This window comes from Prionailurus viverrinus, chromosome B1 (genome assembly GCF_022837055.1).
Source record: "Prionailurus viverrinus isolate Anna chromosome B1, UM_Priviv_1.0, whole genome shotgun sequence".
Taxonomy (NCBI): domain Eukaryota; kingdom Metazoa; phylum Chordata; class Mammalia; order Carnivora; family Felidae; genus Prionailurus; species Prionailurus viverrinus.
Window position 1 is genome coordinate 113,549,728 of NC_062564.1, and position 27,363 is coordinate 113,577,090.

General features: G+C 39.4%; 1 protein-coding gene across 5 annotated transcripts in view; it reads left to right on the forward strand.

The window, feature by feature from the left end:
- Window positions 1-27,363, forward strand: part of ELOVL6 (ELOVL fatty acid elongase 6) — a 147,289-nt gene that overhangs the window by 62,907 nt on the left and 57,019 nt on the right. The window lies entirely within an intron of this gene.

Sequence of the window (27,363 nt, forward strand, 5' to 3'; positions counted from 1 at the left end):
ACTCAACTGACTGAGCCACCCAGGTGCCCCCAGCCTAGACATTTCTAAGTCCCACGTGCTGTAGATCTCTTTTGATCTCTACTAGTAAGTCGTACAGTCTTGTTAACTATTTTTATTAGTAAATACTGAAATGCCACTTCTTTACTAATTACCCACCGAACTAACACCAGCTACCAAGACAGAGAAACCAGAGGCCCAAGATCCCTCATCTGTTCCTCCCTTTTGCCTCTCTCCCCACATTAAGTTAAGACCTCTGTTCTCCCTCCTTGTTGAATTCTTTTCAGTAAGCACAGGGAATGATTACTCTGATGGGTCACCATCTTCGAGATGGCATTCACCTGTTTGTCTTCACCAGTGCAGGCATCTTCTCTCGAGGAGAATGGCAGTCGCCTGGCCTCTCATCCTCGTCAAGTTATGCTCCTCCCAGATGTCCTCCATGTTCCTGCTGCCTGGCCGGCTTTTTAAAATTTGAATCTGACTCTGCCTCTCTTGCCTCAACCTTCAGTGGCCTCCCATACCTCAGGATAAAAAGTTAAAATTAGCCCCACGCAGGCATAAAAGTCATTCAAGATAGTTCCTCATCTTAATTCAACAACCTCATTTCCTACTCCTGTATCCGGTGATTATTCCAAACTCTCCCAATGCTTGTCCCCGCCAACCCCCCACTCAGGCTTGTCCTCACCATGCTTCCTCCCATTCTCTAGTTGTTCTACTAACCCTTTAAAACCAGTTATTTCTCCAGGAGAATTTCACTTCTGCTCTCCTTTTGATGCCTTCTCCTATCTTCTCCATACCTCTCCGGGTGTTTAAGATGCATCGTACAAATGTTTACTTGCCCATCTCACTAGACTAAGCTGTTTGCGATTTGTGACCCTGGCATCCAGAATGGTGAAGACCAGTGTTTCTCAAAGTGGGATCCACAGAAACCTTCTATATCAGAGTCACTTAGCGGTTGCTAACATTCATAGTTTTGGGTCCTCCTCACTGCCATAGGACCTAGAGAATTAGAATTTCTGACTTTTAAATAGACTCCCCAGGAAATTTTTATGAATATATGCATTCAATATTTTTGAATAAGCAAATCAGCTGGAGATTTGATCTTATTTTTATTCACGTACACTGTAGTAACTTGGATTTGTAGCTGATAATTCTATATCCATCATGTTTATAAAAGGTAATTTAGTTCTCTAGAGAAAATATTGCCCTTATGTCTTAAAATGAATTAGGGATTTGGAAATCCTGCAGCCAATTTTAATCAATACAAACAATTTGAATTATTCTGATTAAAAGAACAATCCACACCACTCCAGATTAAGCAGCCTAAACTCTCCTAGTTCTTGTGGTGAACATGTTGTCTCCTCTCTGGAAATCAATTTGTCTCCATGCAACTTTGAAGCAATTAGTGCATAGCAACCAGTGGTTTGCAGGGGTTTGAAAATCACTGTGGCAGATATTTCATAAGTATTTCATTATTTTCAACTCAGTGTCCAAGGTATAGATCCTACACATAAGAATTAATTCTTTAGGAGGCTTTCTTAACTATGGGATTCTGTTACATACAAAGGAAACAAAAGAACATATCACCAGAGCTCCTACAGGTGAGTAGGAGTGAGAAGTCTCTAATGATCTTTATATGGTGTTAAACTCACATACCATCTCCTTGAACAGAAATATGTGCTTCTCTATGTTTATATACATTCAAATGGCAATATAAATATATACTCACTCACAAATATAAATTTGCTGTCTTTGATATCCTAAAACGACCACAGTCACATGCATATAAACCACTCTGAAAATCTGGACCCAGCCAAACAGGTTGTACCTTTGAATAAATATAGCTGTTGCAACCTTCAGCCCACATGGTGTGTTTGCTTAACATGAACTATCTGATACTGATGGCTGACACTTTTGACTGGCCTGTGCAGTTCTTCTTACTGTGCAACTTTCATTGTCCACAAAACATTTTTCCTTCTGTGTTTCTGGGAATTTACCTTCCCTTGGACCACAGTGTTGTTTCTACGTTAGCATCCAGGGCTCAGTCATTTTTAATACTTGATCGATCAAGCTCAACTAAATGAGAATAATTGTGGCCAAAAGGCCCAGGAAGTGCGGGGAGAGTTTTCTGCTGTTTTGGTTTTTTTTTTTGGGGGGGGGGGGGTTGATATTAATACAGCTCCCATAGATCAGGTAGCTCGGTGTCTTCCTAGGAGGCTATACAAATGTCACTACAAAAACATTTAGGTTTGGGGCGCCTGGGTGGCGCAGTCGGTTAAGCGTCCGACTTCAACCAGGTCACGATCTCGCGGTCCATGAGTTCGAGCCCCGCGTCAGGCTCTGGGCTGATGGCTCAGAGCCTGGAGCCTGTTTCCGATTCTGTGTCTCCCTCTCTCTCTGCCCCTCCCCCGTTCATGCTCTGTCTCTCTCTGTCCCAAAAATAAATAAACGTTGAAAAAAAAAATTAAAAAAAAAAACAAAACATTTAGGTTTTAGAGGTGATGACCTGCTGGTTCTCATCCATGTTATTAAATCATCACAAAATTCCACATACTGTCCATAGCAACAGAAATTGGTACGTTGTATTCAGAGAAGTTTCAATAGAAGTCTAGGATACTAAGAGTGTTAATATGGCTGGAAAGAACAGAAAATCAACAAATAGAACCTTAATTAAGTATGGGGGTCTTCTCGCTTTATTCAACAGGAGTCCAGACCGCACAGTCTAGAGTTGATGAGGCAGCTCAGTGATGCTATCAGAAAACCAAGCTCATTTCACCGTTCTACGGCACTTTCTTTCTCATGGCTGTGAGACGGCTGCAACCGGGAGTCAGTTCTGAGACTAGGTGGCAAAGAGAAGCACAGAGGAGTAAAGCTCCAAAGGAACAGGTCAGCCAAGTCAGTCAGGCTTTCCCAGAAGTTCCAACTGGCTACTTTCACTTATGTGTCAGTGCCAGAACTTCCATCACATGGCTATCCCTTCACTGGAAGGGACCACTCACTGGAGAGGAGAATTGTGGATGGGAGTTCAGTCATCCCACCATACTCCGACAGCCTCACTAATGATCGGTCCACAGGGTCGCAGTCAAAAGACATCTGTGGAGCACATTGCTTACTATAATGTCTGCCCCGGTATTGTGACATCTCTTGAGAGACTCAAGGACTTTCCAGGAGATGACACTGGGGATATCCTATCCTGTCAGCTGGCAAGGAGAGAAAGCAATCTAGGATAGATGTGCCTCACTTGAGAAAATATACAACACAGTAACAAGATTTGATCTCATAAATAATTAAACTTAACTTTTAGTAGGGAAATTCCCCAAATGTTTTCAAAATACACTTTAATTTTAAAAAATGTGTGTATAATCTTCCTGGAATAAATCTGTTGCATAAAGCAAGATAAACCTGTACTTTAAAAAGATTTATTTTAGGGGCGCCTGGGTGGCTCAGTCGGTTAAGCGTCTGACTTTAGCTCAGGTCATGATCTCGCGGTCCGTGAGTTTGAGCCCCGCGTCGGGCTCTGGGCTGATGGCTCAGAGCCTGGAGCCTGCTTCCGATTCTGTGTCTCCCTCTCTCTCTGAACCCCCCCCCCCCTTCATGCTCTGTCTCTCTCTGTCTCAAAAATAAATAAACATTAAAAAAAAAAGATTTATTTTACTTTTAAAGCATGTATATAAAATCTTGGTAAGTCAGTCACATGCTTTATTTTTCCTCATCAGTGCAACCTTTCTTAGATCTTCAAAAATGTGTTCCAGGTAGGCTGAGAAGTTTCCTTTACAAGTTCTGTCTTGTTGATTGGGAACGTTGATGAATGTTTTCTAAGTCCTGAAACTAACATTGCATACCGGAGATTGACACATGATGGGAGGGAGCATAATTTTATATCTAAAAACATGATAAGCACCAAACCAATGAGGAAATGTTACGCTTTGCTATGAGCCCTATGCTCAGCAGATAAACATTTGAGTGAAATCTTTTGCAGAAGGCACCTGACTAACTTCATACAGCCATGCACCGGACGTTTGACCTATGACATGTTACTGTGAGATGACTCCCCAGCAGAGAATTTGTAGACTTGGGAACTTCCTGTTACCACATTTGACATGCCTGCCTTTTCCTGAGTTCCAGGGCCTGCCCTTCCCTATCTAAAACCTATGTTGTCATTCACGTACTCAAGACTTATTTAAGCTCTTGATTTTTTTTTTTTTAAATCAATGAGCAATCTTTGTATTTCAAAAATAGAAGCATGTTGACTTCATTCATTTAAACTCTTCAATGGCTCCCCATTGCTTTGAGGATTAAAAAGAAATGTTAACATGGCCTATAGGGGCCCTCATGATCTTGCTTCCACCTGTTTCTTGGAACTTCAGCTTAATACTCTCCTACCTCTCTGGATTTTAAGGTCAAGCACACTAAACTTCATATAATTGTTCAAATGTACTTTAAAAAAAATTTTTTTAATGTTTATTCATTTTTGAGAAAGACAGAAAGACAGAGCATGAGCAGGGGAAGGGCAGAGAGAGGAGATGCAGAATCTGAAGCAGGCTCCAGGCTCTGAGCTGTCAGCACAGAACCTGATGTGGGGCTTGAACCCATGAACCATGACGTCACGACCTGAGCTGAAGTTAGACGCTTAACAGACTGAGCCACCCAGGCGCCCCTGAATGTGTAATCCTTGCCTCTGGCTCTTTGCTCATGCTGTTTAACTTACTTAGTCATCCTGTCTAATCAGGGTTAGAGTGCATCCTTATTATTATTATTTGAATATTTCCTTATTATCTATTCTCCACTTTTCCATGTACTTGTCTATTACCTCCAAAAGACATTAAAGTCTCCAGGGTGGAAGGGAGTATGTCTGTTTTCTTAACTCTCCTCAATACTTTGCAGATAATTAGCACTTAACTATTTGCTGAAAATATTTGTTGAATAGTGGTATGAAAGAATGAATGAATCAGAATTCTCCTTACTGTCATCCCAGATAAACTCTCAGTAATACTGATTCAGCAAAATTTTGTACCCTAAGCCAAAAGGCTTTGCAAATTTTTGTTAATTAGGAGATAAGTAAATATCTTTGATCTCTGTTATTAAACTATCATCCTTAAAGCAATCCCTGGAAAATTACATCTTTTACCTGAAGTAGCTCATTACTTATGGAGAAAAGTAAATATGTTATTGTGAGGTTTCAGTTTTGTTTAAAAGGCGAAGGAATTTTAGATGAATTCAATGTTTTTGTTAAATTCTCATGTAAGTGAGAAGCTTCAGAAGCTTAGTGAGGCTGAGGCTTACCTTCTCATTGTCAAGGTACTAGGGCAACTAAACTCAAATATCCTGTCTGTGTTGTTAATGCTGAGTACGAGAGATTGTCTACCACTTTTCCATTTTTTTCCTCTTGTCAAAATCTTCTCTAGCTGTAATGCACTGATTTTTTTTTCTCTTTTTTGGTAAATAGGATATTAGCCAGAAGTTTTTATTCGATTGGAGGATATAATGGATTTTGATATGCACTAAACCTGTGTTATCTTTGAGATAGGAGATCAAGGAACCCAGAGGGGTTAGGGTTGGTGGTAGCTGATGATATGAAGCTAAATAACCATGATCTTGAATTTCAATCTCAAGTCTAAAAACCTCCAAAGAGTCATATATAAGTACAGACTTTCAGAGTTACTCTTTGTTCTTAGTTCAGGTTGCTCTAACAGAACACCACAGACTGAGTTGCTTAAATAACTGAAATTTTTCTCACAATTCCAGAGGTTAAGAAATCCCAGATCAAGGTGTCGGTAGATTCACTGTCTGATAAGAACACACATGGGGCGCCTGGATGGCTCAGTCTGTTGAGCATCCGACTTTGGCTCAGGTCACGATCTCATGGTCTATGAGTTCGAGCCCCACGCCAAGCTCTGTGCTGACAGCTCAGAGCCTGGAGCCTGCTTCGGATTCACTGTCTCCTCCTCTCTCTGCCCTTCCCTCACTCATGATCTGTCTCTCTCTCTCTCTCAAAAATAAACAAACATTTAAAAAAAAAAAGAAGAACACACACACGGCTGCCTTCTCTCTGAGACCTCACCTGGAGCCTTCTTGAGCCTCTTTTATAAGGGCACTAATTCCATTCAGAAGGGCTCTGTCCTTGTGACCTAATCACCTCCCATAGGCCCCAACTCCTAACACTATTTGTTACACATGTTGAAACACATGTTTCTACATGATTTCTGAGGGAGACACAAACATTCAGACCATAGCACTCTTGTAGATTCAGAAGGTCTGAGAAGGTGATATTGTAGTCTTAACAAGCACTCCAGGAAGTTCTAAGACAGGTAGTCAGTGGATCATACTGAGAAACACTTAAGGTTAGCTGGTGAAAGCACTCAGTTAGAAAATGTGAACTGGTGGGGGTGCCTGGGTGGTGCATTGAGTTAAGTGTCAGACTCTTGATCTTGTCTGAGGTCATAATCTCATGGTTCGTGAGTTTGAGCCCCACATGGGGCTCTGTGCTGACAGAACCTGCTTCAGATTCTGTGTCTCCTGCTTTCTCTGCCCCTCCTCTCTCTCTCTCTCTCTCTCTCTCTCTCTCTCTCTCTCTCTCTCTCAAAAATAAGCATTAAAAATGATTCAAAATAAAAAAAGAAAATGTGAACTGGCAGATAGATATTAGAGGCTCAACACCTGCAAAACCCTCTGGAACGGTTTCCATAGCACCAGGGAGCTGTTAGAAGGTTGGAGAAAACGGGCATCTAATCTTCCACCACCACCCACACATACACTTCAGCAGACCTCCAAAAAGCCACCAACACTGAGTTACTAATTTGCAGTTAATGGGAATTCCAAGCTTTGCTCCCATTTTGATGCCAGCCCCGCCCCCCACCCCCCAACTCCGACTAGGATCTGACATCTTTTGTTTAAGACTGGTCACTGGGGTCAGTTTTTCTCAGTCTAATCCTTACTCCCAATCTCTCTCTCTCTCTCCCCTCCTCACTCAAATGAAAACTTGCATTGTTTTTACTTTTTATTATAAAAGTGGTAAGTATATCCTCTTTGTAAATATATGTCACATAAACACAAGTGGAAAATAAAAAGCATCACAAACCAATCATCTCGCTGTATCTTTTTTAATTTAGAAAATTAGTTTTTATCCACTCCTTCCTTTACATTAAGGAAGTTTTGGCCTTTCCTTTATAGTTGGCGATATCTCTGAGATCCATTCAGTTATGAAGATATTTTTTGTGATATCAGAAAAGATAAACCAAAAAAATATAAAAAGAGATTCTTTTTGAAAAAATTACGTCTGGGTTTTAAAGAAACCTTATTTTTTTTACATAAATTTCAGTATAGTTAGCATACAGTGTTAAATTAGTTTCATGTGTACAATTCTATTGCTCAGTGCTCATCAAGATACATGTACTCTGGATTCCCTTCACCTGTTTTACCCATCCCCCATCCCTTTCTTGTTACCATCTGTTTGTTCTCTATGATTAAGGGCCTGTGTATTGGTTTGTCTTTTTATTTTTCCTTTGTTCATTTGTTTTTTTTCTTAAATTCCACATGTATGGTATTTGTCTCTTTCTCTGACTGACTTGTTTCATTTAGCATTATACTCTTTAGATCCACCCACGTTGTTGCAAATGCAAGGTTGCATTTTTTTATGGCTGAATAATACTCCATTTTGTGTATGTGTCTGTATGCTTGCGTGTGCATCCCCCACATATTCTTTATCCATTCATCTATAGATGGACACTTGGGCTGCTTTCAAAATTAAGTGATTATAAATAATGCTGCAGCAAGCATAGAGGTGCACATATCCTTTTGAATTAGTGTTTTCTTTTTTTTTTTTTTTTTAGTTTTTTTTTATTTTAATTTTTTTTGAGAGAGAGATAGCCTGTGCGTGTGTGTGTGTGAGGGGCAGGGAAGGGGCAGAGGGAAGGGAGAAGGAGAGGGAGAAAGAGAATCTTAAACAGGCTCCACACCCAGTGCAGAGTCTGACATGGGGCTTGATCTCATGACCGTGAAATCGTGACTTGAGCTGAAATCAAGAGTCGTCGGACGCTTAACCGGCGGAGCCACCCAGATACCCCTCGAATTGGTGTTTTCATATTCTTTGGCCATATACCTAGTAGTGCAATTAGTGGGCCATATGGTGGTTCTGTTTTTAATTTGTTTTTCTATTTTTAATTTTTTGAGGAACCTCCATACTGTTTTCCACAGTGGCTGCACCAGTTTGCATTTTCACCAACAGTGCATGAGGGTTCCTTTATTATTCTCTCCATCCTTGTCAACACTTGGTGTTTCTTGTGTGTTTCATTTTAGCCACCTGACAGGTGTGAGGTAATATCTCATTGTGGTTTTGATTTGCGTTTCCTTCATGATGTTTAATGTTGAGCATCTTTTCATGTATCTCTTGGTTATCTATCTTCTTTGGAGAAATGTCTGTTCATGTCTTCTGCCCAAAAAGAAACTTTACCTTTGAAGTGTTTATGTTTCTATTTTATGATGACTTCCTAATATTGGGATCAGTCTATAGTGCATGTAGTGTTTTTACTTGGTTAGAAATTTAAAACTTCATATCAACTCACTTAAGCCTTGCAGTAAAAGGCCTAATTGTTTTTAGTGGAAATCAACAGTTGTTATAGTAGGTGTGTGTGTGTGTGTGTGTGTGTGTGTGTGTGTGTTTTAAATTCACTTAGTTCCTTTTTTAGTTTAAAAGTTGTGGGGCACCTGGGTAGCTCACTTGAGCTTCTGACTCTTGTTATCATCTCAGATCATGATCCCAGGGTCATTGGATCGAGCCCTGTGTTGGGCTTCGTGCTGAGTATGGAGCCTGCTTTAGATTCTCTCTCTCCCTCTGCCCCTCTCCCCACTCATGCTCTCTCTTTCTCTAAAAAAAGAAAAAAAAAGTATTTTATTCATGTCCGTTTGCCTTTTTTTAGAATAAAGTTCTGATTTCCACAAAACAATTAGGCTTTGCTTTTTACTATGTGCACTTAGGGAAACATACATTAGAAAGTCACTTGTGTCCTACTTGTGTTCCTGCTGACTCAGGAAGAAAATGGAAAACCTATTTCCTTGTCCTTGTCAGGAATTATTATCTTTCTTTCCCAACTTGGACCTAAAACCAGTTTGCCTGTGAAGCAAAATTAATGTGCTTGTAGAAAAACAAATTTTGTCTCTGGTTCAGGAGTAATCCTGGTAAATTCTTGAAGAAACAGCCTTTGCTTTTGTATATTCAAATTTAGGTTTGCGAGAGGAAATCCTAAAAGAACAAAACACACCTTCTTTATTATGAAAGATTACATAAATTCATCTCAAATGCCAAGCTACTTTTATTTTTTATTTTTTGTTTTTTTAAATGTTTATTTATTTTTGAGAGAGAGAGAGAGAGAGAGAGAGAGACAGAGAAACAGAGTGTGAGCAGGGGAGGAACAGAGAGAGAGGGAGACATAGAATCCAAAGTAGGCTCCAAGCTCTCAACTGTCAGTACAGAGCCCGATGAGGGGCTTGAACTCACAAACCGTGAGATCATGACCTGAGCCAAAGTTGGATGCTTAACCGACTGAGCCACCCAGGAGCCCCTTAAGTGTCAAGCTACGTTTAGATCTGTCTTAATTCAAGACCCTACCATGGTAGGGGAGGTACCTTATAATCTTCCATCTATGGACTATCTCAACTTACTTCGCAAGAGGTACTATCAGAGATTCAGAGGTTCTGGAATTTCTTAGTAACTCAGATTTATAATTATTCCCTAAATAAGAGTACTTTTAGAAATTAAACTTTTTTTAACCATAGTCTAGGTACTTTCATGCTCATTCCTCTTGAATGACATTTATGAATATGCCAATGGTTGTCCTGACATGAAAGTTTACTGAAAGAAGCAGAATTATTGCTTGGATGCACACTTACAGGCACATTCTGAGAGGATATCTTAGGGTACTGAATTTTCCAAAAGCAAAATTGGCACCACCTGGTAAATTTAAGCATTGGAGATAGTTCTTGCTCTGGCCACTTCTGTCTGCTTTATACACCTTTTCCCAGAGTGCTTCACTCGCTCCCTCATTCCCTTAAAGCCTGTTGCCCAAGTTCACCTCAGTGTGCCTACACTGGCTCTCCTATTTTAAATTCTGATCGATTCCTTACTCCGCACCTGAGTTTCCCTTTACAGTGCTTTACTATTTCCTCTTTCTGTAGTGTTTATAATCTTCTAACATACCATATCATTGATTGCCTGTCTCCAGACTTGCAAGCTCCATGAGAGTAGGCCTTGATGTCTGTTTTGCCCACTGATGTATTCCCAGAGTCTAGAATTGCACTTGGCATGCAGTAGGTGCTCAGTTAATACCCCCTAAATGAGTAATTAGGAGTTCCAATTGGAACTGAAAAAGAATATATAAAATTAATTTTTCTTTTATTTATTTATTTATTTATTTATTTATTTATTTATTTATTTATTTATTTATTTTAGAGAAAGAGAGAGCGTGAGAGTGGGGAGAGGGTCAGAGGGAGAGCAAGAGAATCCCAAGCAGGCTCCACGTGCAGCACAGAGCCAAATGCAGGGCTCAGTCCAATAACCTGGGATCATGACCTGAGCCAAAATCAAGAGTCAGACAGTCAACCAACTGAGCCACCCCAGAGCTCTGAAAATTAATTTTTTACGTGGCTACTCATGTTGTCAAAATATACAACTTTCCTTAGTTGGGGCAGCCAGGGAGACATGAGTTTTCGGTGAACGTAGGCCATATAAATTTCAGTGAATATATGACATAAATTGTTGATTCAGTCAATTTACCCCCAGAATTCATCAGTTTAACAAGAAAAAAGAATCATCATTTTGGTGTCAATTAGGTAATGCTTTTGTTTTATCATACATAGTTATGGATAAAAATTCTTGACCATGCTGCCAATGTCAGACCAGGCTGCCTTCACCTATGTGTAGTTATACCTGTGCCACATTTTGAGTGACAATTTCATATACTGAGACACTTCAAAAGGACATAGCCAAAGAGTATGCAACTGGGAGAAAGATTTAACTCTAAAAATAGAGGTTAGATTTTTAGCATTGCTTGCTACGCTTGTGATTAAATCTTTTCCTGTCGGAGCTCCTTCATACTGAGAACTGCCACACAGAACTCTCTGCCCCGCGGCTGTGTAGGTGAGTGAAGTTCAGTGCTGCTGAAAAGCTGGGTTTAGTTCTTGCTCCCCACCCACTGCCCCAAACAGCCAGTAGGAGCCTAATGAAGATACTGAGAAGAGGAATCTTCCAAAGCACTTTCATAATCTCAGCCCCTTTTGACTTCTACTTAAATTCCCTTGGCAGGTCTCTTTTCTTGTAAAGGTCTAAGGAAGATCCTGGGCAATAGGCAGTACAAGACGTTGACCCAAGATCGTTAGCTTATTGTCAGCCAAAGCAAAAGGTGCAGTTCAGGTCAAATACCTCGTGATCGGTCAGTTCACCAATGCCAGATGTGTGGAACTGAAGGCAGATCCTTGGCCAGTGGCTGGTCTGGAATAATCAGATAGTACCATATTTGTATCCTGTATCCATGTGTATCCTTTGAATGTCTGCTGACATCAGAAAATTATGTCACTTTCACAAATCTATATTAGATCAAACCTTCACCTTGTGGCCACGTTTGCTTTCCCCCTGTGCACGCCAAGGCAGGGCAATGATTTCCCAACACCTCATCTCCACTCACCTAGCGGCGTGGCCAACCTCATCTCACTCAGACTTGCTGCGGTCAGCATTTTTTATTGTCGAAACACTGCGAGTTGCGAAAAGAATGACCAATGTACAACATTAACATCATAACATTCCATGGACCTTTTAGCTGCAGCAGAAATCAGCCAAATGGTTTAATTCTATTCCTTTCTTTGCTGCCACCCTAGTAATTAAATGACTATAAAAGGGACCTTTTTTTTTCTTCCTCCTTAAATAGGTCAGGAAAAAAAAAAGGGTATCTACCCATAACAGTTTTATTTTCATTTTATTTTAGAAATCTCTAATTTAGAAGACTCATTTACAGCCACTTCTTAAATGGTTACTGTTCCTAAATAGACTGCTGTTAGGTGGGCCAGTACTGAGGTGGGCTCGGTTCAAAAGTTACCTGCATGTGCCATCTAAGAAACCTGTCCTGCATCCTGTCTACAAATTTTTATGAGAATAAAGTGTTTAAATGATTGTTCTGCGGTGTTACTGCTCTCCATATTCCAGCTGTGACATCAAAATGACTTGTTTTTATAAAAGCTCTTGTTTACCTACAAACGTGGATTGTGCTCTTTTGTTTATTGTTTTTTAAAGTACTCACACAGGGTCAGTTTCAACTTCAAGGACTGCTGGTGTCAGAATGACTAAATAGAATTTGAAATGCCTTTAGCCACAAAGACCCAACCAGCCTGATTTTGCATTTGATTCTAATCTTATAATGTCTTTTTTTTCTTGATAATAATCAATAGCATTAGGTACTAATGCATTGATTACTTATAATGCATTAGACCTGCCAAGTCCGGTATTTTGATGATTTACAATAAGCCTGAGAAAAACAAATGTTATTTTCCCCTTTTTTTTTTTTTTTTTTTTTTTTTTTTGGTGAGGACATTGAGGCAGATAAAATGTAAAGTAATTTACTCAAGATCAAGATCACAGAGGCGCCTGGGTGGCTCAGTCGGTTAAGCCTCGGACTCTGGATTTCGGCTCAGGTCATGATCTCATGATTCATGAGTTTGAGCCCCGCGTCGGGATCTGCGCTGACAGCAGAGACTGCTTGGGATTCTCTGTCTTCCTCTTTGTCTCTCTCTCTATCAAAAATAAATGAATAAACTTAAAAAAAAAAAAAAAAAGATCAAGATCACAGAACCAGTATGTGGCAGCCAGGATTGAAACCCATGGCTTGGTGACTCCGATAGGTGTGATGGCGAGTGACTTCTATAGCATCTTCCAATAAGACTGCAGAAGTATGTGGAATAAAATTTGTGTAATTTTACATAATATACATGTAACCACCACCAAATGGTTTGTGTGTTTGTTAGCATTTTGTTCTTTTTAGCAATAAGAACATATTTTTTATTATTTAGTTTTATTTATAAAATCTTCATTTTGATTATTTTTTTATGTTTATTTTTGAGAGACAGAGTGTGAGTTGGGGAGGGGAGAGAGAGAGGGCGACACAGAATCCCAAGCAGGCTCCAGGCTCTGCTCTGTCAGCACAGAGCCCGACACAAGGCTCAAACTCACAAACCGCGAGTCGGACGCTTAACCAACTGATTTGTGATTGTTACCTTCCCATCAGCAAGACCTGAGTCACTGTATCCTCTCCTGAATCAGGTGTCATCACTGTCTTCTTGCCTATGGATAGACATCAAATGGTATCTTAGAATTTTCTTTGATTATAGAACGATCCTGATCAAAACAAATATGTTTTACTTAGAATTGTAAAAGTATAGATGTTTTGTTGTCATTATTTTGATTTCAGCTCTTCACAGAATTTGTCTTGAAATATGTCAGTGAATGAAGATTCTATTCATGACAGATGAGGGTACAGTTATCAGGTGGAAAGTCATGCTATCATGGCACCAGTCTCATTTCATACCTGTCTATTCTATCTTTTGCTTGCTTTATGCAAACAGTTCTATTGAAAAAGCAATACATCAGCATGGCCAGCAAGAACGAAAGAAATTGGATAGTGTGCTGTCCAACATTCCTGAACAGTGCTTGATACAGTGTGCTTCTCCAAGAGCAGCATGCCTCAGTAGAAACCTAATCATGTTTCCAAATTTTTTTAAGCCAGTAGAATTGAATTCAGATTAATTTGTAGGATTCTTTCAGCTTTCAAAGGAAAAAAGGGGGCTCCTGGATGGCTCAGTCAGTTAAGCGTACAAATCTTGATCTTGGCTTAGGTCTTGATCTCACAGTTCCTGAGTTCAAGCCCCACGTTGGGCTTTGCGCTGACAGCATGAAGCCTGCTTGGGATTCTCTCTCTCCCTCCCTTCCTCCCTCTCTCTCTCTCTCTCTCTCTCTCTCTCTGCCCCTTCCCCTTGCGTTTTCTCTTTCTCTTAAAATAAATGAGTTTTAAAAATCTTTTTAAAAAGATAAGAGACATTATATACATTAAGTGCATGGTTCCAAGAACAGTGCCTAGGGTATAGTGAGTATTCAGTTTAAAAAATTATTTGTAGGGAGCCTGGGTGGCTTGGTCGGTTAAGCATCCAGCTTTGGCTCAGGTCATGATCTCGCACTCCATGAGTTTGACCCCCACATCGAGCCCTGTGCCGACAGCTCAGAGCCTGGAGCCTGCTTCAGATTCCGTGTCTCCCTCTCTCTGTGACCCTCCCCCACTCATGCTCTGTCTCTCACTCTCAAAAATGAATAAATGTTAAAAAAAACTTTTTTAAGTTACTATTTGATCAAATTGCAACCTATTCTATTTTACTGGTCTAGAGCAATGCACAGTTGTGCATTCCAAGGCAGCCTTTAACTTTTGGTCTGTTATGGACCAGTAAGTTCCTGTAGCAGAGATTTGTGTAGATAGATAGCTGCAACCAGTGGGTATTCAGTAAATACTTTTAAATGTCGTTGTAGCCCGCAGGCATCTAGTATTTCTCAACTTGGTTCAGAATGCTTTGGATTAAAGGATGTGTCTCAAGTAAACACAGGTCAATCCTTTTTCTTTTTTTTTCTTTTTTTAAACTCATTTCCTTCTTTTTAAAAAAAATTTTTTTTAACATTTATTTATTTTTGAGACAGAGAGAGACAGAGCATGAATGGGGGAGGGTCAGAGAAAGAGAGACAGAGCATGAATGGGGGAGGGTCAGAGAAAGAGGGAGACATAGAATCTGAAACAGGCTCCAGGCTCTGAGCAGTCAGCACAGAGCCTGATGTCAGCACAGAGCCTGATGCGGAGCTTGAACTCACGGACCGCGAGATCATGACCTGAGCCGAAGTCGGATGCTTAACCGACTGAGCCACCCAGGTGCCCCCTCATTTCCTTCTTTTAGTGGGAAACCTTTCTGGGTCAGCATGGCTGAGTAAAAACTATTCTTTCAATATTCTCAAATTTGTTGCTTAGGAAATCAGTCTTGACAAATAAGAGAAGTAGAAAGAGAATAGTAAAAACAAAGGCTGGGGTTTACTATTTAGAGTGACTGCTCTCTATTGACAGCATATGCATGAGACCACCAGCAGTCTGAAGGACACATTCCCTTCTAATGCACATCCCAAAGGGAATGCTCTTGGGAATACGGGAAGCCCATTAACCTTCAGGCTTTCAAAGAATCCATGAGTCAGATGCACTCTCTTTTCTCCCTAAGCATTTTCACCTTCTTCTGAAACTGACTGAAGAAAAGGATTCTGTGGACCTTGTTACCTCGAGAATCTCCTTCATCAGAACCCATGTTTGATAAATCCCAGCTGTGCCTTAGCTGTGTCCCAGGGCTCCTCTGACAAACAAGTAAAAAAGAAATTATTTGTCTCACAACCTAGTAGTAAAAAGAAACTTGTACAAATAAAACAATTCCTCTTTCACTCTAAAGAAAGGGAAGCTATGCTCTTACTTTTTTGAACAGATCTTGAGACTTTTAGTATCACCTGTTTTCCCCCCAAATCTTTTTTATCATTTTTCTCTAGCTTTGAACCTTTGAATGAACAGGGGAAGGCGAGGGGGGGGGGGGAGTGGTGCGGGAAGAAGCGAAGTGAAAGTCTTTGTGAGAAATGATGTAAACAGATGTAAAGACAAAAGGCTCCTAAACCAGCTTTGGACACTATCTGGCAGGCTTCACCCAGGTCCCCCCGGTAGAAACGGATGACATGAACATTAGAGAGCAGCTTCCTGTTTCACTTGTTCAGCTTTGTACATAATCATCAGAGGAGAATCAGTGTCTCCCAAGATGGCAGAAATGTTGGGGAGCAGAGGCCTGAGAGGAGCTAAAAAATAAGTAATAATTTGTTGTAAGATTTAGAAAACAGTGCCACTGATTTCGTTTGTCACATTTGGCATGCTTTATCCAATGAGCATACCTATTCTCCATATATAATCCTGAGAGAAAATAGAGCTTTTCCCACTCTTAATTTTAAAAAGTTTATGCCATAGAAACCTTTATTGTTATCACCTTGTCACACTTAATGATTTAGTAGAGAGTGGGTAAGAATGTATAAGATTTACGTAACAGTTATAAGTTCTGATGGTCTAATGTATTTTTACGTCATTGCCCCACCTGGAGCTAAGTTAGGAATAAACTTAACTATCGTGGAATGATCTTATATTGTAGAATGGGTTAGTAAAGAGATGACTGGAAAGAACTGAAATTCTACTTCAAGAAGAATTTGAACTCTGTGTGTGGGGTAGGAGGTTGTCTTGGCAATGCCTAACCTTCGTTTCAGATTATTCCTTTCTCTTGGAGAGGTACTATGACCTTCATGACAAGGAAGCATTGCAACAAATGTAGAGTTTGTAAGAACTGATCATTCAAGTCTTTACCAGGCTGGTGTTTCCACTGTAGGTAGAAGTGAACCTAATTCTAGAATCACGAGGGAAAAATTGACCCAAATTAGTTGTTTTGTCTTGTCTTCCATTCTAAATTGAACTGCTGATTTGAAATGAGAAGTTTACTCTGTGCTTGGAATCGGTTTGAAGCAATTCAGCCTGCGTGTATCTGAAGCATAAGTGACATCATCCCATCCAGTAAATGTGGTTTTTGAAGCTGTATCACATTTCAACACACATTCTCTCGAGTTTTATGATTTCTTAATATCTTTCTTTATATTTCTCTTATCCAGAGTTCCTCAACCTTAGCACTATTGACATTTAGCACTGGGTAACCCTTTGTTGTGGAGAGCTGTCCTACACAGCATCCAGGGCCTCTACATATTAGATCCCAGTACCGAACCTCCATCTAGTTGTGAAAAACAAAAATGATTCCAGACATTGCCAAACGTCATCTGAGGGGTAAAATCATTGTCCCCATGTATACCACTGGTATAGATGGAAGGAAGGAAGGAAGGAAGGAAGGAAGGAAGGAAGGAAGGAAGAAAAAGAAAGAAAGAAAGAAAGAAAGAAAGAAAGAAAGAAAGAAAGAAAGAAAGAAAGAAAAGAAGTCCATAGATTGAGCTGAGCCCTGGGAACCCTTCAAAATTTAAAGATTAGGGAAGTGAAGAAAGAACTAGCAAAAGAGGATGAAAAAGAACCAGATGGTGACGTTGGGGAAGAAATAAGGGGAAATAGTGTCCCAAAACCAAGTGAAGAAGGTGTTACAGAAAAGGAGGTACCGTCTGTATCAAATGCTGCTGCTCCTTAGCCACCTGAGATGAAGACTCATCCTGAGATAAAGGCTTAACAATAAAAGTGATAAAGCATAGAACAACGGAATTGCCACAAAGAGGAAAATGTACTGGGTATAACCTGTAACATACATTTTCAGATTAAAATGCAGACGCTAGCCACAAGCCAAATATTTGTTGTCACAAAAGAGTGTAAAATGACAATTAGAACTTGTCACGGTGGGGATAAATTAAACAAACTAGTCATTTCTAACAAATTGTGTATGTTACTAGAAATCCCAAGCTCTGTTGCCTACTCCGTTGTAAGGTATACGCTAAATCGTATGTTACTACTAAGAGTTCAAGTACTGATATTTGGGATTTTGTATACACATGAGTGGCTTCAGGACAATCCGAAACAATGTGACTCTCAGCCCCTTGCATTCTAAAGTGCTTTCTTGACGTAGAGGGAAGAGGCTGGCTTTGGAGGTAACAAATCAAGAATAGAGAATAAAGGTTTGCCCTGCACTTTCTATGAGTTGCAGCAGAAAAATGGCTTTAGATATTATTATTTAGGTTAATCCCTATGGTAACGTGAATAATACTCCCCCAAAGATGTCCGTGTTTTAATTTAATCCCTGGAATTTGTGAATATGTTTTTTATCTTGTACAGCAAAAGAGACTGCAGATGTGATTAGGTTAAGGAATCGGAGATGAGATTATTCTGGACTATCTGGGTTGGCCCAGTGTAATCACATGAAGTCCTTAAAATTAGAGATCCTTTCTTTCCAGGGCGTGGGCCTGGATTATCCCTTGGACCCAAAGTAATCACAAGAATTTTTAAGACTTAAAGATCAGAGTCAGAGACAGTGATAAGGTGATAAAAGCAGACTCAGAGTAGGCGGTGTGACCATGGAAACAGAGGTCACAACAATGCATTTTGAATATGGAGAAAGCCAAGGAATGCAGGTGGCCTCTGGATGCTGGAAAGGCAAGAAAACAGATTGCCCCCTAGAACCTCTAGAAGGAATGCAACCTGGATACACCTTGAGTTTAGTCCCATAAGACTTATTCCAGACTCCTGACCTCTGGAACTATAAAGTAATTACGTTTTTTAAGCCATTAAGTTTGTGGGAATTTGTTGCAGCAGCAATAGGAAAGCAATACAATCCAACTCAGAAAGCAAACTACCTCGTTACCAAAGTTGTCAAAGCTAATGTCTACAGGCCTTATTTTATGTCACTGAAGGAGCATTCAGATTTTGAAGGAGCAGTGTGAATACCCCAATCAAAATCTTGCCAGCGGCATCTGGGTGGCTCAGTTAGTTAACTGACTAGATCTCAGCTGAGGTCAAGATCTCATATGGTGAGTGATTCTTTGAAAGTTTGACCCCCACCCCCACCGCAGATCTCTGCACTGACAATGTGGCTGACAGTGTGGATCCTGCTTGGGATTCTCTCTCTCTGTCTCTCTCTTTGCCCCTCTCCTGCTTGTGTGCATGCACACATGCACTCCCTCACTCGCGCTCTCTCAAAATAAATAAACTTAAAAAAAAATCTTGGGATACTTGGGTGGCTCAGTCAGTTGAGCATCTGACTTCCTCTTAGGTCATGATCTCACAGCTCATGAGTTCTAGCCCTGCTTTGGGCTCTGTGCTGACAGCTCAGAGCCTGGAACCGCTTTGGATTCTGTGTCTGCCTCTCTCTCTGCCCTCCCCCATTCAGACTCTGTCTCTCTCTCAAAAATGAATACACATTAAAAAAAAATTTTTTTTTTTAAAATCTTGCCATATTATTTTCAAGAGCAAAAGAGAGTTATTTCTTTGGTAACTGAGTGATAGGTATCTCATGGGTGAAAAAGTCCGCCATTTCCACTACCTTGCTAATAATATATTTCTTCTTGTCATTGCCAGTTTTTTCTCAGGCTTAAATTTCTTATGTAAATCTTATTTTGGTGATAAAAAAGTATCTGAGCTATACCACGAAGTCTTTATCACTTCTGGGCTATTTTCTCCCTAATCTAGAAATAGCATTTGGGACATGATTTCTCATTGCTTCTCCAACCCTCTTTCAGAATTTATACCCAGGCGAAAGCCAATGCAACAGTATATTTAATCACCCAGTAGTTAACATGCAAACATGTGGGTTGTTTTTTTTTTTCCTCGAAAGTATTTTCTAGCTTCTTTATAGTTGCGTGAAGCAATGAGTATCAACTAAAACTTGATAAATGTAAGGTGGTCATATAGACTGCAACAGAAATGGGTCATCTTTCAGTTGAAACGATTAGCTCTTGAGTCTAAAACACTCTTAAAGTTGGATATGTTTCTGCTTGTTATGAGTTGTCTGTGCAGCTGTCGTTTTGATTTTAGGTCTGGGAAAATGGTGTGTCTGATTTGAACTGACTTGTAAACGTGAAATCCGGTTTCCACTCTATTGTGAATAACTATACATGCTTTTTATAGTGTTGTTTTCACTTCTGGTTTTAGTCTGCAACTCTCAGATAAATCTGTTTTCTACAGGACATTCTTTAGGATGAAGACAGCAGGAAACAAATTTTTATACTTGACTCTAATTTTTTAAATATATATTTTTTAATATTTTATGAAATTTTTAATTTCAAATTTCTATGGCTAGCAGGCCATTAGAATAGATAACAAGATTTAAAAACAACCAAACAGACATTGTGTAACTTCCGGTCCAAGAAAACTTTATTTTCAGGGAAAAAAAAAAAGTCCCTAACGCCTCATTTCTCTCTCCTAATAGCTTTTAAGGCTGTAAAAAAAAAAAAAAAAAAAAAAAAAAAAGACTGTAAAAGGTAAAATTTAATCTGGTAACAGGGAGTCACTCACTGCGCTTACTTAATAGGAGTCATTTCAGAATTTTTGTACGCTTTCTGTATTCATCATTATATTCATTTTATTCAGTATTATCATCTTAAATGCGTGAGCATTTCTTCACTGGAAATTCAGATGAAAGCTTTCTTTTTTCTTAGAACAAAGGGCATTTCTTTAAAGGAATTAGCACAATGAAAGCAAATTGCTGATGGAACCCACTTTCTGCATTCTATTTCTGCATGCTGTCTCCTATTTAGATTTCACTGTTTTGTTTTGTTTTGTTTTAATGGCCAGAGTTTAATGTTTTGCCAGTATCAGTAGCTGATAGACTGTATGAGATGGTTACTTGGCAATTCTAACTCAAAGTGACAATCAGTATCAGATAATCAGGTTGAGCCATACTCTCAGCCAAAACAGAAACCATAAATGAGTTTGTCAACGCAGAGCCCATTTGTGGTTTGCTTTGAAAAGGGACATTTGTCTACCAAGACCATTGGCAAAATTTCTATTTAGAGGTGGTAGCAAGCTTTACTCTTTCTGAGGAGATAAGAGACTCTAACCTTTTTCAAAGAAAGAGTTTAATTCTTTGTTTTTTAATCCTCAATAATCTTTCATTCCTGACTGTGATATTGAATCTTTCTGATCAGTTGTATGAAACCATGTCTTCTAAAACAGAAAAAATATTTTATTGCATCTGTCTCAGATGCCATATTTTAGGATTGAAATTGACATTTTCTCTATAGGACAGTTGAGGACACTGAACCAGATATCGGCTTTATTGAAACAGTGCCACGGTTGGCCTAACAGTCTGCTATTGTTTGCATAGGATAGGAGAATATTCTTAAGTGAATAAAACTTGAAGGTGGTCCCATCTGATAATTCCTGTGAAGTACAGCAGTTCATTAAAGAAGTTCTTTCAGTTCACACCACTGCACCTCGGGAACTTCTGCGGCTACAGATGCCAACAATGTAGGCTGTGGGGAACATGCCAGAGGGCATTGACTTAGAGACTAGAGTCAAACTTCAGCCACATCTGCCCACCCCCAGCCAGCTCAAAGACTTTGAGTGCTCTCCATGGCCTGAACCAGCATTTCTCCATCTATCTTTCCTGGGACCACAAGTGGTAACACTGCCCCCTTCTCTCACCCCAGGCACATAATGGTACACACAGGAGTGAATCTATTTTTATTTGTTTACTTACCTATCTCTTCACTGGTTGGTTTGTTTGTTTACTTATTTGTTTGAGGGTGTGAGCAGGGCCAGAGGGAGAAGGAGAAAATCTTAAGCAGGCTCCATGCTCAGCAGGAGCCAGACACAGGGCTCCATCCCACGATCCTGGGATTGTGACCTGAGCCGAAATCAAGAGTCAGAGGCTCAACAAACTGAGCCACCCAGGCACCCCTATTCTAATTTATCTAGAAAGAAGGAAGGAAAAGGAAAATTAAGCCACAAGTTCTAGGACTATACTTTATTAGTAATATTAAATTACCAACCACACACCTCACAGCTTATTGCAACCTTGAGGTGAAGATATTGTCCTTACTGCTGTGCAGTTGCTACAACTCTAGCAATCTTTAATCTGCACTTCTGAACTGAGTCTCTTCCATGTGTCTCCCCACCCCCTACAGAAACATCAGGTCTACTACATTCCCAATTTAGCTCATGCCTAAGGCACTGCTTTCTTCCCACCCCAAATTCCCACTTCTTTCTGTCTACTATACAAAGCCTTACAGGGTCTACCTCAGAGTCGCACCTTCCACAGAGCATTTTCTCATCACAGCAATATCTCCTTACTCAGAATTTTTGTCACACGTTGTCATCTATAACACACGTTTTCCCTGTCTTTCTAACTAGACTAGTGGAAGCAGAATTTACTCTTACACAGGGATTGGTTTATTATTATATTTTCATTCCGTGGCATACCAATCACACTGCAAATAAAAATGGTGGCAGTTCATTTAAATTGTGAAGGGATGGATGGATGTCGGCATTTTTTATCGGCAACAGAAAATATCTTAAAAAAAAAAAACAGGCCATTAATGAGTATCTTGCTAATTTATTAGAGAGACGACATTTTTATGGGGCTGTGTACGTGATTTTAACATTTTGCAAGTAGAAAGAGCCTGTTTTCAGTTGTAAAAAGAAAGCCAACAAGAATAGAAATCAAGATTTTTAAAAAGGTGACAAGGGGAAAAAATGGTATGTGAGACATATAGGTACAAGCAACTTTCTGTAACAGGTCTGGTTTTTTTTTTAATTTTTTTTTTCAACGTTTATTTATTTTGGGGACAGAGAGAGGCAGAGCATGAACGGGGGAGGGGCAGAGAGAGAGGGAGACACAGAATCAGAAACAGGCTCCAGGCTCTGAGCCATCAGCCCAGAGCCTGACGCGGGGCTCGAACCCACGGACCGTGAGATCGTGACCTGGCTGAAGTCGGACGCTTAACTGACTGCGCCACCCAGGCACCCCAACAGGTCTGTTTTAAGAGAAGTGTACTTTCCTAGAAAGAGATGTGTAGCCACGTTATTGAATCCAGTTACTGAATCCATCATACTAAATATGACTCTACTTTGACCATGGCCAACTTCAACAACAGAAAACCAGAATCCCAAAAAATGGCTTTCTCATCTTTTTTTTTTTTTTTTTTTTTTTTAATTAGGAGAACTTGTGATCTTTCCATTCTCATCAGAGAGGAAAGCAGATTAACAAAGGGGTGTTTGCAACTCAAAGAAGCTCAGAAATCATGCATTATTTGGTTTCCTGGGTCAAACATAACTGATTAGAATAACTCCCTTTCGGGGCACCTGGGTGCCTCAGTCTGTTGAGCATCCAACTCTTAATTTCGCCTCAGGCCACGATCTTGAGAATTTCTCTCTCCCTCTCTCTCTGCCCCACTCATGCTTGCCCATGCGTGTGGGCGCTCCCTCTCTCTCTCTCTCTCTCAAAATAAAAAACATTAAAAAAAAAATAGCACCCTTTCCTTTAGTCACTCATGGCTTTGTCTTGCAATTATAAAGTCACGATTCATTTGTATACTATGGACATATTTCCATTATTATTTTCCAGATCATTCGTTGTCAGAATTTCTGGGCAGAGTTAATTCCCAATTACAGTTTACTTGTGAATAAAAACTGCTGGAAATTCCCATTATTTTCAATGTGGAAAAATGCCTGTATAAAGTGTTGGGGGAATTCTTAAGAAAATGACAGAATCCATCCCTGGCTAGAACTCCCAAGACCACAACTTCAGGATCCCTCTCAAGAACTTTGGGGCACCGGATGGTTCAGTAGGTTGAGCGTCCGACTTCAGCTCAGGTCATGATCTCATGGTTCATGACTTCAAGCCCCATGTTGGGCTCTGTGCTGACAACTTGGAGCCTGGAGCTTGCTTCGGATTCTGTGTCTCCCTTTCTCTCTGCCCCTCCCCTGCTCTCGTTCTCTCTCTCTCTCTCTCTCTCTCTCTCTCTCTCTCTCTCTCAAAAATAAACATTAAAAAAAATTTTTTTAAAGAAAGAAAACCTTCCTCTATATTCTTACCAAATTATGACCACCATCAACATCCACTGAATGTCTTGTTGGCAAAAAGCTGAGTGTTATTTCCTTCTGTCTCCAGGTCTCCAATTTGTTTGTGGCTTTAAAATTACTTTCGGAATTTTGAATTGTTTGCTGATTTGAATTAGCAGCTGAACAAAGGAGGAGTCTTAAAAAGAGATGTGGCCTCACCAATTAGCATTTGTTTCTGAGTTTCAGAGTCTTAACAAGAAAATTCTGGGCTCGGTATCTGCCAAAAGCAGATGAAGTGTTCAGGTGTCCTTTTCTTTTCTCCCTCAAAGCTTTGTTTGAATTTTCACAACTCCTTGCACCTTACACGTGCACGGTAGCCACAAAAACAAGGTCACCAGGGTACAAAGGAGTTCAGGCCATCTCCCCAAGTTATTCATTAGCAATTATCCTGTGTTGAAACACTACCCACGTGAAAGTTTCACCATTTCTCAAAAGAACTCCTTTGACTCTTGGAGAAACACGGGTCAGCCAACAGAGATCCTGATGTGAGTGTTAAAGAGAGTCAAGCTAGGTCCTGGTTTCAGTGGAATATCAGGAGTTGGGGGGGAAAAAGCATTTGAATGTGTAAGGACTCTTTGATAAGTGTTATTGGGTAGAATAATAAACACAGATCACTAGCAGCTACTCTGGTAAGAACAGAAAAAAACATCTCCTAGAAATGTTTGGGACCAGGGTAGCATGATAGAGAAATCCAGCTTTCTAACGATAATGAATAAAGCCATTATTTTTTTATTAGTTATGGGCTAATTTCCATTCACATCCATGACAGAAATGGAAGGCGGAGAAAGGGTAAATACAAGCACAACAAGCTCAAAGCACTTCAGTATTTCAACTGGGTGATCTTCACTTAGTTGGGTACCTTGTAATTATAGCTACAGAAGCACCATTCTGAAAAGTAGTAAGCACCTGTAGCGAGGGGTGGTGCTAAATAATATACAATTAAGATTGGTTAAACAGGAAGAGTCCTTACCATCTGGAAATTGCTAGTTATCTGGTAACAAAACAATGTAGTGTTACCATTATACCCAGCTATGGAGGCATGCCAGAATATGAAGTGTTATTAGATTACCATTGAAGCATTAGGGAAGTCATCTGTCCCCATTAAATAGTAAGTGGGCTAGCAGGAAGTCATTATTCATCTTGATTATAATTGAAACTTTACAAAAGAGATGCCAGAACTGAAAGGCAATTTGAATCCATTTAAACTGCCCAGTTTGCTAAAGAAAAATCTTACCTTATTCTAAGCTAAATGGAAAAATTCATAATACATTCAACTATACACGATACATTTTGATTTCTCAGTTGAAGAGGTAAGAGTTAAGGCTTCGTTAGATGGCTCCCTCTCACAGAAGAAGCCTGAGCTTAATTCTAAATTAACCTAAAGCATTGCATATTTGAATTTCACCACAGTAGAAGATTTGTATAGTAAACAATAAGCAACTTATTTTTATTATACCATGTGACTCAGATATAACCTGGACAATTTATGTTTACTTACCTGCTTGAGCAAACTTTTGGTAGTTTTGGCCATTATACAGAATGTAGCTATGTGACCATAAGAAACTAATGTCACCAGCATCCCACCCCATCCACCATTCCCTCTTCTGTAGAACAAGGAAATTGAGCTCCGTCGCTTAGGTCTCTTGCAATTCTCAAATTCTCTGAGTCCATATTGATTGACTTGGTTGCCATAGCTATAGAATTGAAGGTTTGTTAAGATATCTCTAGAAAATATGTAGAAAAGAGAATGGTTTGTGCCAGGAAGTTAGTAGTGCATTAGGACTAATTCTCATTTCATAGCTGAAGAAATATAGAGGAAAAGGTACTAAGAGAAGATTTTTATATTTTTCTTGATTCTTCAAGGCACCTTATCTTCCCCTGAATGGCTAGAATGATAGGATCATATAAAGACATCCATTTTATTTGGTGCATAATTGCAAGTAATACATTTATTCTAACCATAATCAAAATCTGAATTAGGTTGAATGTGCAAGAGAATGATGGATAATTTAAGGAAAAGCTTTCAGGGGTATATATCGTTAATTTGTATTCTTTAGGAGGTAAACAGGGTTTGGATCAAAGTGTTCTCAGCCCCAAAAATATGACAATCGAAACACGAAGGCATGGAGAGTCCTCTTGGTCAGTTCACAGTTAAACAACATGCTACATGGTTACACAATGACCATGCAATTCAGTAGGACGGTTTGAGGAATTCTTATGCCTATAACACATCAGGTGTTATGTCTCTGGCACACTCTTTTCCTTCCTGAAAGTTTACCACAGGAGAATAGGGAGATCTGAGGCTACTTAACCTCTAAGCCTGTTTGCTTATCCATAAAATGAAGATAATGCTTTACCTACATTAGGGGAGATTAGGAGGATTAGAGAAAGCTTTTGGGCACTATGTATGCCCACCCCTAAGGAATCGCTCCCTAAATCATACTATGAATTGTCACTCATCATTACCTTTACAATTTAGATAAGAATCTTTTTTTTAATTTAGAAAAGAATATATACAATTTCATATGACTGTTGCTTACATTAACTTGATAAAATTTTGTGGTTGTTTTTTAGTGAGTCTCTGCATATAAATACAGATGCTGATTAGGACTCAAAGTAATTTAATGACGTACACTTGTAAAATTCATATACATTCATGAACATTTTATCAAGTAAGTTACTACGTGTCAGGTCTTGTGTTTCTAAGAGTGTTTGCAAACCTCATTTGGAAGTGGCTTATTCCACCTTTATGGGTTAATTTCTGGAATTAGTGCTTTATTGGGTGGTGTCCACCAAGTAAGTAACATGTATCCATTGAAGTAGGTGTGTTGCTTGTGTAATTAATAAGATCCCTCTCTAGTTAGCAATACAGAGCGGAAGTATTAGCAATTAGGGGAGAAAATATGAGGCATTTTGCAAATAATGCTCTTTAGGTTCATTCATTTTGCTTTTTGTATTATGTTTGTAACTTACTTTCAATGATTTCCCTCTTAATCTAATTGAGTGGGGAATATCCATTTTAAGAGCAATACTACTTTTTTTATACGAAGTTTACTTAGATGTTTAAATTATTTACGAGGCCTCTGTTACTTTCTATGGAATCATAGTTCTATAGAATCTTGGTTTTGTTTTTGTTTTTGTTCTTAATGGCGTTGTTAATATTACTGTTTACTTCTCCATCGTACGGTAATAAAGCAGCAGGACCTAGAGATTCTATTTCATATTGCTTGCATGCTTCTGACTGAGAGTTCCATGTAAGCCTAAGGAAAAGAGAGAATAATGAGCCCCTGTATTTCATCATCCTTTTTGTTAATGTGATTACATCTCAGGGCCCCTGGCTGGCTCATCGCTAGAGCATGTAACTTTGATCTCAGGGTCATGAGTTCAAGCCCACATTAGGTGTGGAGCCTACTTAATTTAAAAAAAAAAAAAAAATCTAGTTTCCACTCTCTACCTTTAATATTGTTTTGGTTTTGTTTGTTTGCTGGGATATTTTAAAGCAAACCCAAAACATGTAATTTCACCCATAAATATTAGCTGCTTTTAAAATTATGACTAATAACTTTCTGATTTATATTCTGAATTTATTACAAACATCTTTTTGCAATTGCTTTGGTCAAGTAAAGGCCCCCAAAATTCTACGTATTATCTTTCACTGTAGTCTCTCAAGTCGCTTTTTAATCTAGAAGATTACTGGATTCCATACTCCTCTGACTTAGAGAAGAAATATGTTCACTTGTCT